This window comes from Aethalodelphis obliquidens, unplaced genomic scaffold, assembly GCF_003676395.1.
Source record: "Aethalodelphis obliquidens isolate GAN/ISIS:26980383/991018 unplaced genomic scaffold, ASM367639v1 scaffold9, whole genome shotgun sequence".
In the NCBI taxonomy this organism is placed as follows: Eukaryota; Metazoa; Chordata; class Mammalia; order Artiodactyla; family Delphinidae; genus Aethalodelphis; species Aethalodelphis obliquidens.
In genome coordinates, this window is record NW_020837953.1 from 48,272,544 (window position 1) to 48,290,950 (window position 18,407).

Here is an 18,407-nt window from a genome sequence, read left to right on the forward strand (position 1 = left end):
TCTTACGTACATAGATAGACCATTTTATTCTCGGAAATTATTTAAATGTTTAGTAGAAATTATGGGGAAAACATCGAAAGGGGGTAGTGAAATCTGGGCGCCATAGTGGGGAAGACAGGAAACCCCAGCAAGTGCCCGGCACCTTTTCTCTGTTTCAGTATTGAGCGGGATAAACTCCAGTGGGAGTTCATCGTCATTTTTCCTTTTGGGCCCATGTATGTAAGTTAAATGGTTTCTGGACTATCTTTGAGAGTATATTAGCAGGGAAACGAATTTTGCTCCCAGAAGAGTTCAAATAGAAAGAAAGCTAGCCAGCCAGCCGGGGGTCTGTGTCTGTAACCGCCTCTCCGAGAGCGAGAGCTCAGCCCCTCGGCCCTCGCTCCCAGGGTGGGGCCTGGTAGAGGCAACGAGACTTGGCTGACAGGCCAAGCCTGAACAGTGGCTAAAATAAATGTGGGGGCCATCTGTGCAGTAGGGGAAGAGCCACGTGAGGTAGGGCCTCCAGAAAGCCTTGGCTGCGTTAAAGTTATTTCCAGGGCTTTGCCAGGAAAAGAATGGGGCAGAGGGTGGGCCGCGGGGTGAGGGAGCAGTCTGAAAGGAGCCGCACTTGGAGTTGAGGGGCAGCAGGTCCAATCTGGAGATCCCGGGAGCTGAGTAAGCAGTCTTGGGAATCGGCAAACAGCCGAGCCGGGCAGACAATGTGTTGGGCTGGGAAGCCAAGGGTTGCCATGGCGACTGGCCCCGATGCTGCTGTGCTGCTCAGCGGACTGTGGCTTGGGTTTTTCTAATGCTTCGGACCTGGGCTTGTCTCCGGGCCGTGCATGTCGGCCGGGCAGGAAGAAGCCACCACACTTGCAGGCCTTCCTCCTGACCGAGGAATCCAGCGGGGGGCTGCTGCTGGCTGTTGGCATTGCAGAGACGAGGGTCTTCGTGGCACTGCTTTCTGGGAAAGGAGGGAAGGCACCCTCTGAGGCAGCCAGCGGTGTGAGGAGTGCGTGCCAGGGAGCATATGGGTACTTGGGGATGGAAAATCCAAGGGGAGGAAACCACCGGCAAGGAAACAGTGCAAACCGCGGCCACAGAGTCCATACGTTCAAATATACAGCGCCCAGGGGGCCTGTGTCGGAGAAGAGAATTGGCAGGGTTGAGAGCTCGGTGGTTTTCTGTGCAGACGATTCAGCTGGAGAAATTAAGGTTGGGGCTGAGTCTGGGAGAAGCCCTCCAGTGTTGGGACTGCAGCTGGGCAGAGAGGGACAGGGACTGTGGGTCGAGCACGTGGCTCAAGGGCCAGGCAAGGTGCCACCACCCCAGAGGTCAAACATGAATTCAGTCCTGACAAAATACGGGTCTCCACCTCGCGGCTGGCTCAGCCTTCGTCCAGGAAGCGGTGAGTGTGTTTTCTTCCTCTTCGGTCCAGAAAGGAGGGTGGACGGCAGAGTGAGAAGAGATTTTGTGGGTCTTGGAGGGGCTGCTTGGTGAATTCGCCTGGGCCCTTTAAGAACCCCTCCTGCAGGCTGGCCACATTTTCTCCTTCACAGTGATTTAATGAATTTGAGAGCGTGGAAGACAGGGGTCGCCCGGTGAGCGTTAGCCATCATCTCTGATCTAGGTGCAGATAGTGTCCTGTCTTCTGAGAAGGCAGAGGAAGGAGGCTTTCGGTTTCAGCCTTCCAAGCCCTGAAAGAAGAAAGAACAGGGTCCCGTGTGAAGAGATATTCCACTGGCAGCTGCCGCGGAGGGGCCAGTGGCGGGGTCGGGGGTGGGGGGAAGCTGCTCCCCAGCTTCCTCTCCTGGGAGGTGGAAGGTCGGGGGGGGGAAAGGGGTCCCCAGACCTTGAAACCTTCAGTTTTGTGCATTAAAGTTGTGTCCCCCTTGCCAGGATGGTCAGGGATAGGTTCCCAGCCGTGCCTTTGTACCTCTCTCAAGAAGGGCTGTGAAATGCCTCCTAAACCGTCAATATTTGTAAGTTCACTTTTGATTCGTGCCATGACGCGTTTTGGCAGAGGGGGTCAGGAATGGCGTTCATGGAATCAAACAGCCTTCCAGCGCCCCAGCATCAGAGACCTGGCCTGGAAAACACCCCATTCCTGGCCAGAGAGGAAGGGCCTGAGGGTGTGTTAGTCACTGACCCCTCTGCGCTCCCATAAGAGCCCTCATTCCGACCTTCATCTGTCTCCCCCTCCCCCCCAGCCCCACGGTTGGCCCAAGACAGATTTAGGAAGCAGACAGTGAGTCACACAGAACTCCTAGCACCCACCCAGGCCTCACTGCAGGGTTGTCTCCACCCCGGGAAGGGTCTGAGCTGCTGATGTAGCCCTCCTCTGGCTCACACCCCCAAGTGAAGCTTAACTACCACGCTGGGGTCTCCGCCTTGAGTGGCCAGAGAGTAAGACGAACGTGTGCCATTCACTTTAGCGGGCCTGTCACCCTAATACACGAACCCCAGTGACCGATGTCCAGTTAACTCAAGGTCCCTCACTGCTCACTCGCCCTGGGGAGATTGCTTCCAGGCTTGGGTGAAATATGGGCTCTAGGCCTTCTGGGGGGGTCCCCAAAATCATGGCTGCCACATGGACATCAGAGAATGGCCATCTGTGCTGCTTCAGCCTGATTGTGTCATTTAAAAATTTTTGGGGAGGCCACACCATGCGGCTTGTGGGATCTTAGTTCCCTGACCAGGGATCGAACCCTGGCCCATGGCAGTGGAAGTGCGGAGTCCTCACCACTGGACAACCGGGGAATTCCCTGATTGTGTCTTTAAGCCCTTTATTATTAGTTTTCTTTCTTTCTTCCTTTCTTTTTTTCTTTTCTTTGACAGTAAAAGGACAGCTAGTGGGAATTCCCTGGCGGTCCAGTGGCTAAGACTCTGCACTTTCACTGCTGAGGGACCAGGTTCAATCCCTGGTCGGGGGACTAAGATTCCACAAGCCTCGCTGCTCAGCCGAAAAAGAAAAAAAAAAACAAAAAAAACTAGTTTTGCTTTTGCTGTATTTCCAAGTTTTAAAGTTTAATAAGCTTCAGTGTGTCATAGTTCCTCATGTAATCAATGTCCAAATAGTTACTGAACACGTTAATCACTGGGCATTGTGCCAGGGGCTGGGGAGATGGCCGGGAGCAAGATACACACCCGTCCTTCTAGAATCTCACTAATGAGTGACGCGGATGTGTCAGCAGGAAATTGAAAGTAGTTTGATGTGTGTTAAATAGAGCAATTGCGGGTTAACAGGTTCACACGTAAGATTCCTCTTACGACACCACCAGTCTTGGGGATTTTCTGAAGTGACATCACCTGAAGGATAAACTGGAGTCAGCTGGGTAAAGAGTAGGGGTAGAAAGGTCATTTCAGGAAGAGAGGAAAAAGGGGCTAGAAACGGCATTGCGTGCAGCCTGACTGGGACAGTCAGTGGGATGACTGAGGGGTGGGAGAGCGTTGTAGGAGCTGCTGGAGGGGAGACCTCTAAAGAGGCGGGGCAGAGGTCAATCCGTAGAGAGGACGGTCGAGCGTCTTGCAGACTTCAGATTTCATCCTTGGGGTGATGAGCATTTAAGCATTTTTAGCAGGGTAGGTAGCATTTTCTGACTTGCATTTTAAGAAAATCCTTTTCGATAGCAGTTTGGAGAGTGGGTTTGGGGGAGTTTGAGAAGGAGAACATGGCAAATAAAGAGCCGAAGAATCAGGAGGCTTTCACAACAATGCAGGTGAAAGGTGATTGTTTAAGCCCTTTAAATTAGCATATGAAGATATATATACATATGCACACACATGTATGCCTGTGTTTACTTTGTTCTGCTTATACAAATAATACATTGTCATTCTCAAACAGTACACAAATAATGAAGATACAAGTCCTGATTTTCTGTTATTTCCAGTTGCATTTCAGATTTTTTTCTATGAATATGTACACAGTACACATACCTAAATATGTGTCTATGTAAAAATGTTGAAATGAAATTGAAGAAAATATGCATTTTTGCAATTGCTTTTGCCAATTAATACTATATTTTGGACATTAAAAATGCCAATACATGAAAATCTACCTCATTCTTTTTAATGGCTTCACGGTTCATATGGATATACCTTACTTTTTTTTTTTTTAATAAATTTATTTATTTATTGGCTACGTTGGGTCTTCGTTGAGGTGCACGGGCTTTCTCTAGTTGTGGTGAGCGGGGGCTACTCTTTGCTGCAGAGCAGAGGCTCTAGGAGTGCTGGCTTCAGTAGTTGTGGCACATGGGCTCAGTAGTTGTGGCTCGTGGGCTCTAGAGCACAGGCTCAGTAGTTGTGGCGCACGGGCTTAGTTGCTCCGTGGCATGTGGGATCTTCCCGGACCAGGGCTCGGACCCATGTCCCCTGCATTGGCAGGCGGATTCTTAACCACTGCACTGCCAGAGAAGTCCCTATACCTTAATTTTTAAACTAGCCCTTGAGTTTCCTGGTTGCCTAGTGGTTAGGATTCCGGGCTTTCACTGCTGTGGCCTGGGTTCAATCGCTGGTCGGGAATCTATCCTGCAAGCCACATGGCGAGGCCAAAAAAAAAAAAACAAAGACTATCTCTTTAGGGAATTCCCTCCAGTCCAGTGGTTAGGACTCGCTGCTTTCACTGCTGAGGGCACGGGTTCAATCCCTGGTCAGGGAATTAAGATCCCACAAGCTGCATGGCAAAAATAAATAAATAAAATAAATAAAATAAAAGGTGCACTTAATCCAAAACATTTTTTTAATAAAAAATAAATAAATAAACCAGCTCTCTATGAGTGGACATTTGGGATTGTTTCCAGTTTTTTACTCCTGCAAATGATGCTGTAGTGAGCATTCTGATACCTGTATCTCTGTGGACTTGTGAAAGAGTATCTATAGAATAAATTTCTGGAAGTAGAATTGTTGGGTGGAAGGGGCTGAGCATTTTGCATTTTAATGGCCATTTCCAAGTTGTCATCCAGAAAAGCCAATTATTCCCCCATCAGCAGAGTATTTCAGTCCTTCTTTCTGTGTCTCCTGGTCATCATTTTCCATGAGCCCGTCCCTGACACATGAGGGTGGGTGGCTGGGCAGGTGTCCCCTTACATGGTCTCAGGCACTTCTCTTCTCTGTCCACCCCTATTACTGAAATGCTGTGGCTCTTGGCCAAGGTGCAAGGGCAGCTGCAGGCTCTGACATCATGCCTCTAGAACTTCCATGGGACAGCACTCCATGGTCCTCCTAAGGACCCTCTTATGTAGTACGTTTTTAACAGCACAGATTACAGAAACAACTGACCTATATTCAATCACAACTCTCCTACTTACTAGCTGGATGATTGTAGGCAAGTCACTAGCCTTCTGAGCTTTAATTTCATTATCTTTCAAGTGGAGTCAACAGCCATATCTACCACCCAGGGTTTTGTGGAGCTCAGAGGAGGCAGTGTTTGAGTCTGTGTCTGGTAATTCCAGTACCTCAAGTTTTTGTGTTTCTGTTGGTTCTCAGACACGGGGTCTTAGTTACTTGTGTGCCTGGTTATCTTTGACTGTGTGTTGGACATTGTATTTTTAAACTTATTTGCAAGAAAAATTTGAGGCCTAGGATGACACAGGATGTTCATATGCTTCTGCCGTATGCTTAGAAACACTACTAGTCTGGGATGACTTTGATCCAAACTCAGGCCTGAGGTTCCCTGGACTTTGATTTTTTCCCCTAGCTCCATAAAGCTGTTAGAAGTGAAGCTGTTTCCCACCTCTTTCTTCAGAATGCATAAATACCCTGAGAGCAAAACCATCTGTTTATCTCCCTAGATCCTCCTCTTTTGTGTTTCGTGGGGTTTGATGTTTTTAAGATTAAAAACAATTATTTTTCACCCAGCTTTTTTGGTTGGCCCAAGAGGGAAGTTTGGTCTGATTTACCTAATCCACGATTGTAGGAAGGAGAGTCTCCACTGAAGGAGCAAAATGTTCAAAGCATTTAGCATATTGTCTCTTTATACCTGTTGTTTCCAAAACCATGGTGTTTTTTTTGTTGTTTTTTTTTTTTGCGGTACACGGGCCTCTCACTGTTGTGGCCTCTCCCGTTGCAGAGCACAGGCTCCGGACGCGCAGGCTCAGTGGCCATGGCTCACGGGCCCAGCCGCTCCGCGGCATGTGGGATCCTCCCGGACCGGGGCACGAACCCGTGTCCCCTGCACCGGCAGGTGGACTCTCAACCACTGCGCCACCAGGGAAGCCCAATGGTGTGTTTTTATGAGTTTTTTTGTAAACTGTTTGTATGAACTATATCTTTTTTTTTTTTCTTTTGGCCGTGCCACCTGGTATGCAGGATCTCAGTTCCCTGACCAGGGATCGAACCCGTCTCCACTACAGTGCAAGCATGGAGTCCTAACCACTGGGCCGCCAGGGAATTCCCCATGATGTGTTTTTAAATATTTGTTTATTTATTTGGTTGGGCCAGGTCTTTGTTGCGGCATGCGGGCTCCTTAGTTGTGGCAGGCAAACTCTTAGTTGCAGCACGCATGTGGGATCTCGTTCCCTGACCAAGGATCGAATCCAGGCCCCCTGCATCGGGGGTGTGGAGCCTTACCCACTGCGCCACCAGGGAAGTCCCCATTGTGTGTTTTTAAAGCACAGGAAACTGAAGTTTGTTAGAATCATAATGAGGTAAGGCAGAGGCTTTCTGTGGCCAACTCAGAGCCACAACAGGGTCGGGAGGTCCCTTGTACCCTCGTAGAATCCCCTCATGTTCATAAGCTCCTTGCATTTCACCTGTAATTACTTCTGTGATAATAGCCCCTTAAAATCTAAGTCAGATCATGTTCCTCCTCTGTTAAAAAAAAAACTCCGATGGGACTTCCCTGATGGTCCAGTGGTAAAGAATCCACCTTACAATGCAGGGGACGCGGGTTCGATCCCTGGTTAGGGAACTAAGATCCCACATGCCACAGGGCAACTGAGCCCGCTTGCTGCAAACCACAGAGCCCACGTGCTATGGAACCCACACGCCACAACTAGAGAGAGAAAACCGGCACGCCACAACTAGAGAGAAGCCCGAGCGCCTCAGCGAAGATCCCATGTGCCGCAGCTAAGACCCGATACAGCCAAAAATAAATAAAACAAAAACAAAACCCCCACAAATCCGATGGTCCCGTCTCCCTCAGAATGAAGAAAGGCAAAGTCCTCACAGGACTGTGCAGGACCCGATGCTCTGTCGCCTCTCTGACTTTATCTCCGCCCCGTGCTTACCCTGCGCCAGCCACAGTCGCCTCCTTGAAGTCTCTTCGCTAGGGTGACCGACTTATCCCGGTTTTAAAACTAACAGTCCTGTGTCCCGGAAATCCTCTTAGTCTGGGCGAGGCAAATTGCATCAGTTGGTCACCTTAACTAGAACACAATATATGTCCCTACCTCAGGGCCTTTGCACTTGCTGTTTTCTCAAATATCTGCATGGCTAGCTCCCTCACATCATTCCAGTCTCTGCTGAAAGTCACCTTCCTCAGAGAGAAGTATCTAAAATAATGTGCACGCGTGTGCACACACATACACGCATGCACGCACACACGCGTGGTCACTCTCTGTCCATTACCTGCTTTATTTTTCTGAGATACAAATGAACAGGACCCAGGCAACACCTCTCCAGGCCCAATGGGAGGCTCACCAGCATCTACTACAAAGCCATGACAGGCTAAGACCCAGCGGCTGCCCTGCCCAGAAACTGCCTCTGTAGGCTGGGCCTACATCCTGGGCTTGGGAGAAGGAGGGGTCTCTGGCCTCCAAGGGCCAACAGGGAGACAAAACCTGTCCCAGGCAACCTGGGTCTCTGCTGGGGGTGTCCAAGGGGACAGCAACGATAGTTTCCAACCATTGGGATTGGTGTTCCAACAATGGGTTAGATATTTTGAAATTCCAGCTGTCCTGGAAGGCTGGCCAGTCTTTTCTGTGGTTGGGAGCCTGGCTCAGAAGCCTTTGTTCCTTGGACAGACTTGGCCCTCAAGAAGGCCCAGCCTCTCAGACTGTCTGGCCAGGTTTAAAAGTCTGCAGTGGCCAGCAGCTGGCAGCAAGACTGGAATGTGGCCATCCTGCCATCACCACAGACAGTCCTGGGGATACAGGCAAGCCCCCACTTCCTCCTCTCCCCGCTCCCCAGGCTGGGAAAACCCTGGCGCACCAGCTGAAGAGTGCCTGGGTCTAGCGGGGTCTCTGCTCCTCCCGTGGGGTGGTCAGATCTGACCCCAGGCCAGGTGTCCAGGCCTGTGGGCTGCCCTCTGAGCTGGGATCCTCCCTGCCACCTTTACTGGACTGAGTTTTGAGGTATTCAGAAGTTGACCCTGCGAGAGATGGTTGGTTATGGACGGATCCAAGTTCAAGTCAATGAGCATTCTCCTGGCACCTGCTCTGGGCGAGGCTGGCCTGGGCCCTGTGTTCAGGGGAGAATTAAGCCAGTAGCTGCTTCAAGGGGCTCCCAGTCCTGATGGATCCAGGCTGCACCTTTCCGTGTGGTCACCTGCAGCAGAGGCAGAACCAAAGGGCGGCCTGGCTCTGTGGCTGGGGGATGACGCCATCAGTCCGCCAGGGAGCTGTGGGTGGAGGCAGGTCCGGGAAGGTCTGAGCAGCCATGACAGGGAGGGTGGCCTTGCCCCACAGGGGGTGGGGAGCAGATTTTTAATTACAGCAGGGACATTTTCAGATTTGCTTTTTTTTTTTTTTGGCCATGCCACGTGGTTTGCGGGATCCTAGTTCCCCGACCCAGGGATCGAACCCAGGCCCTCAGCAGTGAAAGCGTGGAACCCTAACCACTGGACTACCAGGGAAGTCCCTTTGTACTCTTTTTTTTTTTTAAATTTTATTTATTTATTTTTTGGCTGCATTGGGTGTTTGTTGCAGTGAGCGGGCTTCTCTCTAGTTGTGGCATACGGCTTTTCTCTCTTTAGTTGTGGCGTGAGGGTTCCAGGGTGCATGGGCTCTGTAGTTTGTGGCACACGGGCTCTCTTGTTGAGGCACATGAGCTCAGTAGTTGTGCCACACGGGCTTAGTTGCCCCGTGGCATGTGGGATCTTAGTTCCCTGATTGGGGATCGAACCCACGTCCCCTGCGTTGGAAGGCGGGTTCTTTACCACTGGACCACCAGGGAGGTCCCCGTGCTTTGTATTCTTGCCGTGATTGTCGGTCACCGTCCGTGGAGCTCCCACCAGGGGCCTGAGTGTGGAGGCCGCTCTTCTGGATTAAGTCGTTTAATCCCCACAGCAACCCTGGGAGGTAGTCCTGTGAGTACCCTCACTGGATAGACGAGGGAACTGAGGCCCAGAGAGGCTAAGCAACTTGCCCAAGGCCGCACAGCCAGCAGGAGCTGGGATCTGAACCCAGGTGCCAGGCTGCATTCTGGAGGCTTACTTGGAAGGACAAGAGCGAGGCAGGGGCCTCAGACATGGTGGTGGTCGCCTGAGCGGGGGCCAGGGCATTCTAGCGGCAGAGCTGAGAATGGCGTGGGCGGCTGGTCTGTGGCCAGCCCGCCCCAGGGTGTGCTTGTCCCCAGGCCATGGTGGGTAGATGGGTGGGTGAGGATGGCCAGGCCAGATGCTGGGCAGTGACTAGGCCTCCCACCCCTTTGCCTCTGGGGAGTTGCCTGGGTCTGAGGGGCCTGTTGTCTGGCTGTCCCCCCTCCCCCGCCACATACACACGCAGGGGAGCCCAGGAGGGGGCCCATTTACTTCCAGGATCGTGATCAGTGGGCTCAAAGGTCAGGGAGGGGCTTCCCTGGTGGCGCAGTGGTTGAGAGTCCACCTGCCGATGCAGGGGACACGGGTTCGTGCCCCGGTCTGGGAAGATCCCACATGCTGTGGAGCGGCTGGGCCCGTGAGCCATGGCCGCTGAGCCTGCGTGTCCGGAGCCTGTGCTCCGCCACGGGAGAGGCCACGACAGTGAGAGGCCCGCGTACCGCAAAAAAAAAAAAAAAAAAAGGTCAGGGAGGCTTGTCTAAGCCTGAAGGGCCCCCAGAGTCCTGAAGCAGGGGTGCATTTGGGGAAGGGAGGGTCACTGTGATGGGCCCCCAAGATGGGGCCCCCTGAGCCCCTGCGGCTCAGCTCGGGATGCTGGTGGCGATGGGCAGGGAGGGCTGTTTGTTGACTGGATCCTCGTGGCACGTGGAACTTGAATATCTTGGCCACAGAGGGAACCGAGGGTGGCATGGAGTTGGGGGGTGGTGAGGAGACTCTGGCAGTAGCACCTGCCCACTTCCCGGCTGACCTGGTCAGGTCTGTAGGCCCCCCTGCGCCTCAGCTTCCTGCTCTGGACGATGCGGGGATAGTAACACGATGACAGCATCATTAGGCAACTTAAAGGAGCTCCATGTTGAAGGCTCTGGGTCCAGGGCCTGGCACACAAGGGGACTTGGCTAATGTCAGTGTCCCTACTGTGTGCCCAGCCAGCAGCTGGAGAACCAGGACTGAGACAGGGTCCCTGGCCGAGCGGGAGCCTCTGCTTCTGAGGGGTTCGTGTTGGAGTGCCAGGGTGTAAGCAGCACAGGGTCCCCGCCCAGGGCCGCAGGGGCCCAGCCTCTTCAGTGCCGGGCACAGGGCTCCCTGCCGGCAGAGCTCTGTCCCCTGGCGGTGGTGACGGTGTTGGCTCACACACATCCACACTCCGAGTGCTGGCACAGCCCAGCTGTGGGGGGCGCTGCCGAGGAGCTACCCGTGGTGCCCACCCTGGGGATGGGGAAGAGGCCCACCGTGGGGCCCTGCCCGCCTCAGTCCCGGGCTCTGCAAACCCCATCCTGAGTCCTGGGCCCTGTTATGTCCGACATCTCACAAGTCTCAGTCCCAGGCCCTGGGGCCCCCGAGGGTTTGAGAAAGGGCTGTGTGGGCCCTGCAGGGGTGTGGGGAGACCCACGCTGTGCCAGGCCCCTCCGGGCATGGTGCACGCAGCCTGCTCTGGTGGGCGGTGGGCCGCAGTAGCTGGGGGCCGTGAGGAGGTGTCATGGGAGAGGGCCTGGGGCAGCGGCCTGGCAGCGGCTTAAGGGCCAGGCTGGCTCTCAACCAGGTGACCTCGGCACCTTCCAAACTGATGCACCCGCAGGCGGCCGAGGCTTCAGGCCTGTGTATCCAGCCTTCAGAATGGTTTGGTCTGTGTGTGTGTGTCAGGGGGCTGGGGGTCTGTGCTGCCCATGCCAGGCCCCACTGTTCACCCCTCTTGCAGGTGCCAGCCCCAGGTGCGTGCCTGCTGCCTGGGGGTGGCCTCCACCCCACAGGGGCCCCTACCGGGCTGTGGCCCTGGAAGGTCCTTGCCGCGTGCTCTGGCAGGTGGGAGCAGATCCTTTTCACCTGGAGCCGGAGGTCTGGCGTGCTATGTGCGTGGGGCGGGTGGAAGGGGGTCAGTGGGACACGTCTCCTCTCAGGCTTGGCCAGTGGAGCAGCGGCTGGGGAGCTGGGGAGCCGGGAGTTAGGGGTGGCTAGTGCCTGCCCTGTGCCACGTTATATAACAGGCCTCTGGCTGGCCGGCCAGACATAATTCCTAACAGGCTCTGCAGTCTGACCTGGGAGCACTTAAGCACAGCACAGCCCGTGCGGCCGCTTCTCACGCAAGCTGCACAGCTGGCACTGGGCACCACCCTGCCGTGTCGGCTCTGTTACAGGCCACCCCCTCCCCCCCCAAAGATGGTGCTCCCAGTCTGCCCTGGGGGTCCAGACAGTCCTCCCCAGACTCCGGAAGGTGGAGGAAAGATGTGGTCACCTGCTACTGGGGGAGCTCAGGGCACCACAGAGGGTCACGGAGGACCTTACCTGGTGCGGGGGAGGGGCAGGGCCTCTTAGCAGAAGGCAGGGACCCCCCAGGTCTTCATCCCCGTGGGGCAAGCACTTGCTCTCTGCTTAGCCCCAGGTGAGTGGGATCGTTTGGAGACAATACAGTGGTCGGGGGGTGGGGGCGGCCTCTCTCCTTACCCCGTTTCACAGATGTGGAAACTGAGGCTTCAGGAAGTGTCAAGCCCAGGGCTACCCAGCTAGTGAGTCAGAGGCAGGAACCTGGACCAGTCTACTCCTCAGGGAGCTGCCCTCAGTCATCCTGGTGGGAAAGGGGTCAGCCAGAGCTGAAGGGGGAAGGGGCATCTAGGGGGCCCAGGGACCCCTGGTTGGTGAACTCAGGAAGGGAAGGTTCCCCCCAAGGCCAAGGTCTCTGTCGGCTGTGGCTGGCTGGGAGGCAGCTGGCGTGGGGGTTGATGGCCGGCTTGGGCCACCTGCCCCTCTTCCTCTCTTAGCCCCTCTCTCCGTGGGCCTCTCGGGGCTCCTGCTTGGCCTCCACACGGCACTTCCGCTCTCAAGGAAACAGCTGCAGTTTGTGGAGGGCTCGACCCCCTCCCCATGTCCAAGGCCATTGCCAGGAACTGGATGAAGCTGCCTCGGGTCTCCAGCTCCCCGGCCCTCTGCCCGTCCTAGCCCTGGTCCCTGGCCAGTGGGAGCTCACGGCAGTGGGGACAAACCTTTGGGTTTGGGGTCGGGCATGCCGAGAGGAGGGCACGAGCCATTGGTCTCCTGGCTCCCTGGGATCGCCCCGTGCAGAGGTCATGAGCTTCCAGGAGGAGCCAGGCAGGAGAGGTGGGCCTGGGACTGTGGGAGGATGTGCTTCCAGCTCGGGGCCGCCCTGCCTCCCTCTGGACCCTGGGCCCCCATCTGTACCCGGTGACTGCGTCCCCATCTGTACCCGGTGACTGCGTCATCAAGGGCCAGAGAGTGCAGCCTAGCAGTGAGAGCACAGCTCTGGAGTTCACCCTGGTTTGCCCCCTGCCCACTCTGGGTGGCCCTGGACAAGTAAGTGGCCCCTGGCCTCAGCTTCTCCATCTCAGACATGGGGCTGATGTGAGGCCTCATGGGGCTGATGTGAGGCTTAAAGGAGCTAACGTCGGAATGATGCTCAGTGTGGCATCTGGTCCACAGTAACTGTCATCACTCTGTCCACCTGGGGCTGGGAGCACAGCAGCATACACGACGGCCATGCCGCACCCCAGCTCCCTCAGAGGCGGTGAAGAGCCCTCTCCCCACGTTTGTAAGCGGCATCACTAGTTGGCTAGCTTCCTGGTTTCCCCCAGACCCAGTAAAAGGCCCAGGTGTGTCCACCTGCCTTTGACACCTGCAGCATGGTGATGAGGGCTGCTGGGCCCCCCGGGACACCCTGGGGGCCCTTTTACCAGCCCGGGTGGGCCTGCCCGGACCCCCCTGCTCTCCTGCACAGGGAGGATGGAGGCAAGGTCGGGGATGCAGGCCTCTAGCCTGGACAGGAGGAGGGTGGGTGACTCTCCGTGGAGCCAGAGGAGGACACCAGGCAGCAGGCCTGCCACAAGCCAAGGCAGGGTGGTAGGAGGCAGAAGGCACATGTGGGGACAGAGAGAACCTCTGGGAGGAGGCTGTGTGTGCCCCGGGGGGGGGGGAGGGGCGCAGCCAGGCCCAGCTGTGCAGCATCCCGGGCTTGAGCACAAGCGGACATGGAGTAGGGCTTCCGCAGGTGTGTGTGTGTGGTCGGGGGGCTTCTTGTGTTCACCCAAAGCAGGGGTTAGGAAGCATCTCCCACCAGCCTCCGGGCGGGGTGGGTTTGGGGCTTGCAGTTTTGAAACCACAGCCAAGTGTAGTCCCTCCAGGCCTAGACACAGAGGCATCTGGACTAGGTAACGCTCGGGGAGCACTACTCACTCTGCAGCCCGGCCCCTCCCGGTGGGCGCCGAGACCAGCCATGGCTGCCGGGGACAAATCATCTCGCTCCCCCGACATTGGTCTGGCACCCACACACTGGCCACTTGCCTGTAAACACGAGCCAGGGTGCCCCCCACCTCGTGTGGGCCCAGGCTATGTGGGTGCCAGTGATTAAGGACCAGAGGGCCCGGCCGCATTCGTCTGGGCCTGGCCCTGGCCCTGGCCCTGGGCCGGAGGAGGAGGGTGGGCAGGCGGGCAGGCAGGCAGGCATCTGGTTTGAATCACTTGAGCTGCCTCTTGGCACCTTAGCCCTCAGCTGGGGGTGTGCAGGCTGCCTGGTCGGCTACCCCTACCAGCCTCCACCCCGCCACAGCCCTGGGGTGCCCCCCACCCGGAAAGTCGAGCCTTCTGCTGCCAATTCCCCTTGTCTGGGCCTCGTGCCTCTCTGTCGCCAGGCAACTGGTCGGGCCAGGGTGGGGGGCGGCCAGCTCTGCCCCCACCCAGGCTAGCTCCTTCGGGACCCCGGAAGGTTGGGGAGCCGTGGCAGGGTCACACAGAGGGTGCTCAGCAACGTGGCAGAGGCTGGCTGGGGGGACGAGCAAGGTGCCCTTCCCCCATCCGGGCTGGATTCCTACAGGGCCACCCCTTTGCCCTCCGACCACCAGGCCTTCTCCCCAGGTAGCTGTCTGGGCCCCCAAGCTGGCTTTGAGACTAGATAGTCCTGGGTTCAAATTCAAGCCCTGCTGCTTATCAGCTGAGCCAGTGTCTTCCTCTGCGCCTCATCTGTGCTCTGCACCAGCTGGTTCCTCCAGCCCCCGGCCTTCTGACCTCCCTGCCCGCACCCCACCCTCTGCCCACTGAGCAGGGGGCTGTGAAGCTCTGTGACGATGCCCGAGGCCTTTGAGGCCTGCCCAGGGCTTCATGTGTGGTGCAGCCGTTGGTGTAGGTGACACAGTCTGGGGAGGGAGGCGGGGTGGGTGGGCAGCCTGGGGAAGCTTGGCCAGCCCAGCGAGGGAGGGCCCTTGGTGAGAGCCCAGAGGGCAGATGCAGGGCCTCACTGGCAGCTGAGGCTGAGGCCTGGCCCGCAGCTCCTGCCCTCTGACCCTTGGAGGCCTCCCTGGGGCCTTTGCTCTGGGGAGCTGGGAGCCACGCCTCGTGCTTCCTGGGGAGGGGGCCCAGCCAGGCAGCTGAAAACAGCTCTGGGGTCATTCCACAGCACCCCATGGGTGCTTCCACTCCCCACTGAGAAATCCTGCAGGGCCCCGCTGGGGCTGGGGGCTGGGGTCAGAGGTCAGGAGTGGGGGGCTGGAACTGCTCCTGGAGCAGCACATTTTTCTCCTCTGAAAACTTATCTTAGCACAGAGATCACGGAACAATCGGACTCTTTTCCGGGCCTCTGCCGTCCCCAGACGGCCAGCCCATCCCCTTGGGGGGGGGCTCCGAGGGGGCCGGGAAGTTGAAATTTGTAAAATGTCTGTAGGAGGGGAAGAAAGGCGCTTTGTGTGGGGCTGGGGCCCTGGCCATTGGTCAGCTCTGAGGCCCCCGGCCGCTCCCAGCATGCTCCCCTCCCCAGGGAGGGTCGTGCTCGCCGGCCTGTGGCCAGCCCCAGGGTCTCTACAGCCCCTCTGCAGTCCCTGCACCCACTGTGTCCAGGCCTCGGGGACCCGGGTCCCCGGGGCCGCCCAGCCTCTGAGGGCACGGGCCCGGCGGGGAGGCCTCCCCGGGCCTCAGCATGTTTCTCTACTGGAAGAAGCGGGGTGCCTATGCGCTGGAGGCCCTGCCCGGTGCCCTGGCCGAGCTGGAGCTGGGGGCCGTGGAGCGCTTCTCCTGGAGTTCCACCCTGGACATCATCGAGGACCTCGGGGGTAGGTGCAGTTCCACTTTCCCAGGAGGGCGCGCAGGAGGTCCGGACAGCTGGTCTACCCTGCCGCCACCCTCTGGCCGGAGCCTGCGGCCTGCTCACCATGCACATGCTGCTGCCCATCACATCAGCAGCGGTGGGGGGACAAGGCCCTCCTGAGAGCCGCTGCTGGTGGAGGAGAGGGCCCTGAGCACGAGGACCCTGGGGGCCTCGGGGGCAGACAGGGCAGGCCAAGCCAGGCAGCGTGGGCCCGGCAGCTGGGCTGGGAGCAGGGCAGCTGGGCCTGGCTCTGGGCTTCAGGCCTGGTCTCTGCCTCGGTCCTCTGCCTCCAAGATCAGGGCCAGGTGGTGGGACGAGTCTTTCTGGAATGCTCATGTTCGAGGCCCCAGGACATGTGCCCTTTCTCGTATCATCCCCATTGCAGGTAAGGGAACAGAAACACAGAGAGATTAAGCCCCCCGAGAGGCAGCACGGGTGGTGCGGGGTGCTGAGCCCGGCGGCCGGTGTTTGGAGGCTGAGCTGGCCGTGTCAGTGGGGATAAAGATACAGGTGGTGTCGTGCGGTGGCTGAGAGGACTTGCTGGGGTGACACATGGAGCCCTTCAAACCCCGCACGCCACAGAACAAGGGCATGGTCCACGCTGGCTGTTACCATTGCTGTTTTATCATAGCTCCGCTAATGAGTGGCTCAGCAGAACGTTCAGCCTTGGGTTGGCGACTCCGCTTCCGTCAGGACACCAGTGCCAGTGATGGAAGCCCAGGTCTGGCTGGCAGAAGCCAGCAGGGCGCGGTGTCTCGGGCCTCATTTATCTCCTCTGTTGGCCTCATCTGGGGCCCCAGGCTCTGGCACGCCCCCACCCCAGGCCACAGGCCTGGAGAAGCAGGAGCCTCTCAGGGACACAACTTCCCAGCCTGGCGTGGTCCTTCCCTGACCCCTCCCTGCAGCCAGAGGGCACGGAAAGTGATGGCTAGGCCTGGGATCCACCACAGAAAGAGACCACGTGGGGCACGGGTTCCACAAAGCAGGGCAGGCAATGCTGCTCTCAAGGGGGAGAATGGATGCCTGGTGGGCATAAACGACAGCTGTCGAACCTGAGAGGGGGCCCCTCTGGGCAACCTGTCCCGTTGGCCAAAGTGGACGGAGGGATGTGGCTGCTTGGAGGGGTGGGGTGGGCACAGCGCCCACCTGTGCAGGAGGCTGGGCAGGGCATGGAGCAGGCGGAAGTGCGAGGACCGCACGGGGCAGGCGCGGGCCAGCCTGGCAGAAAGCTCCCCGTCTCTTTCAGCCGGGCACTGTTCTGGAACCAGAGGGTGGGTTGGGGAAGTGGCCTGGGGGGCAGACTGAGTCCTGTCTGCTTGTACGGCTTCACCTGGCAGGTTCCTGTCTACTGAGGCAGGGAAGGTGGCTGAGGTCCGGCATGAGGTCACACAGCCAGTCCCAGACACAAGCCAGGGAGGCCAAGCAGGGGTCTGTCCCCCTCTTGCTATTTGTCCTCTTCATCTCAGTCACTGCAAAGTGCCAAGCTTTCCTGCTGCTGGGCCCTCACCCATTCCCGGGGCTTTGGGGCAACCCCTGTGAAGCGCGCTCCCACTCCCCTGCCCCCAGGCTCTCCAGGCAAGCAGTCCCTGCCATCTGTGGGGCCTCACAGCGCACAGTTAGCGGGCACTTGCCCCGTGCCAAGACTTCCCTTGGCTCCTAGAGTCTTCACGCCCACCTTTGGAGGCAGGGACCATTCTTGGTGGCCCCCTCCTTTGCTCTGGAAGGGAAGGCAAGGCTCAGTGGGGTGGTGAGTGGTGGTACCCAGACCCACAGTTCCCGCCCTCCGCCTCGGAGCCGCAGGACCAGGCCCACCATCACGACCCCGTGCCTCTTGGCCCCGGCTGGGAAAGAGGTCCCAGCACACGGTGCGTGGGTCATGGCGCGTGAGCTGGCCTCGGGGGCGAGCTGAGGCAGGCGGGTGGGAGAGCGGGCACACAGCTGTCTATGTGGGCTCTGTCCTCTGCACCCTGCCAGCCCCTGGCCTGGGCCCAGTATGGGTGGGTGGTGGGTCCCAGCGCGATGGGGTGGGGCTCGTGCCCGGAGCGTGATTGTCCGGAACGGGAATCACGCCCCTTTCCGCAGTCCTGCTCTTGCTTTTCTCGCAGCCACTCTCTGTTCCTCCGAGGAGCCTGGGGGGAAGCCCGTGGCAGTGGGCAAATGGGCAGGTGCCCACAACAGCCTCGGCCAGAGGAAGTGGCAGGCGGGCTCCAGGCCTGTGGGCAGGAACTGTGTGGATGGTTTCTTGGGCCCCAGAAAGGGATTCTGAATGTGTCCTCCCACCTCTTCTTACTGAGTCCGAGGCGTGTGGGTGGGCGGGGCAGTGCTTGGGGGTCTCTAGGCTCCAGGGGACGATGACATCTTCAGTCTGGGCTGCAGGCAGGGACAGCATCAGAGACCATGGTCCGGGCTCCTTCCTCCAGCTGGGTCCCCACTTGACGGCCCTACCCCACAATGCTACATGGGGCTTTGGGAAGGGGACCACATTTCTTTCCCAGGCCACCTGTGATGCTCTGACCAGAGTCTGGGGTAGGGAGAGGCGGATGGTTCCTGGGGTCAGCAGCCATTTGCCCAGGACACACCCCTCTGGCTCTCGGGCAGGTTTGGGTCAAATCTTGCCCTTCTGCAAGCTGCCCTGATGACGGGGTTCAGTCCTAGCACAGCCCGCAGCAGCTGCCCAACCATAGATAGGCTCCCAGGAGGGCTGGGTTTGCGTGGGAGGGGGCATTCAAGGCCACAGCTGCTTCCTGGGAGGGGCAGCCTTTGCCAGGCCAGGCCTGGGGTTGGGAGGTGATGGGCAGGGAAGCTCTGTCTTCTTGAGGTTCATTATGCCAGGGGGTGCTCAGAGGTGAGGGGCTCCCCTGAGGAATGACAAGG